A 1687-nucleotide genomic window follows, 5' to 3' on the forward strand; every position below is an offset into this window, starting at 1 on the left:
ATTTCCGACGACGTGTTTCGTCGGTATGTCGTCGGAATAACGATATTCCGACGAAATTCCGACGATTTTTTCCCTCAGAATCCTTGATGTTTTCTTGTAGCGTTGAAACAAAGCTGCCTCTGCTCAACTACCTTGTAAACCTCATCGGTTTTTGCTTGATTGTTGAAGTAACCTACTGTTACACTGTTATCACCACCCACAATCTCCCCTCGAGGCATTGGTTTGTCTGAAACATCCCTAACCTTGTAAACCTCATCGGTTTTTGCTTGATTGTTGAAGTAACCTACTGTTACACTGTTATCACCACCCACAATCTCCCCTCGAGGCATTGGTTTGTCTGAAACATCCCTATAATTCACAAACAAAAGCAAATCAATTTCATCAGTTAAGTAACGCACAAAACTGAATCAATTACCTGAAAACGATAAACCACTCATCTCTAGAAGTAAGTTCTTTACATCAAACAGTGAGAAAAAAACACAATATGACTCATAACCAAACTCTATAAACCCGAGGGAGAGAAACACAATACTACAGGAAAATGGATGAGAAAATTGGGAAATTTAAGGTGGAGATGGTGGAGATGGTGGAGATGGTGGGAGTGGTGGGGATGGTGGAGATGGTGGAGATAGTGGGTATAGTGGAGGTGGTGGGAGTAGTGGGTCATTACAGAAAGGTGGATTTTGACAAAAGTGAAATCGGATTTAGGGTTCTTTTTGTATGACAGACGACGGCGAGTTGAGGTGGAGATGACAAAACGGAAGGAGCCTGTCCCAGAGGAGAGCTCACCGGAGACTGAAGTGAAGAGAACCCTCCTTCGTCTTCGACGTTTCTTTCGTTGGAGAGGATAACGAGAGATTGAGAATTCTTTTTAGGGGAAAAATAAAATAATTATCTAATATGAAAAGAAATTTCAAAAAAAAAAATAGTGAATATGAAAAGGAAGGATGAGTTTTTAGTACTTTCATTAGTCACGTGAGTTAGTCTAGTAATTGCAAAAGTTTATGAGTTATTCTAGTCATTTCAAGTATAATCTGACTCATTATAAGTAATTTCTCTTACCAAAATGCGTAGCATGTGTCACTCCGTTTGTTAGTCCTACCTTGAAATCCACCATCACTGGTTTGTCTCTATAAGCAAGGAAAGCAAAAAACATAAGATCACTCAGGTGCATAACTAAACAACAAGGGTAATATAAACCTCTGAACAATGTTAAATGAAGCAACGTACCTGTAGGCTCCAGTTGAGAAGCAATGAAGGGTCTAGTATTGAACTGGAAGAATCATTCGACAGTAGATCAAGTGCAACATCGCTAACTCATGCTATGACCGACATCTTTGCAACTTGAGATTTGTAGAAATCAAAATCAGTTTGTGTCTTTACTTGGGAGAACACACAATGACAGAAACGTTGCCAAACGAAAAACCCTAAGAAGGAGGTCTCAAAACTGATGAAACGTTAGAAACCTGAAAGGTCGTCGTATGATTTGTTCTCATATGGTAAAAGAAATTGTTAAAAAGGTAATATAACTATTTAATTCATGTTTATAGCTAAATTTTATCATGATAAAAGAAACTGTAAGAAAGGTAATTCATGTTGTAAGAAAAGATATTAGAACTCGAGAAAACCGAATGGAACGCGCCTCACGCGCCTGAAATAGTTCCCCAAAAAGCGACAACGCGAAGCC

Source organism: Brassica oleracea, chromosome C4, assembly GCF_000695525.1.
Source record: "Brassica oleracea var. oleracea cultivar TO1000 chromosome C4, BOL, whole genome shotgun sequence".
Taxonomy (NCBI): Eukaryota; Viridiplantae; Streptophyta; class Magnoliopsida; order Brassicales; family Brassicaceae; genus Brassica; species Brassica oleracea.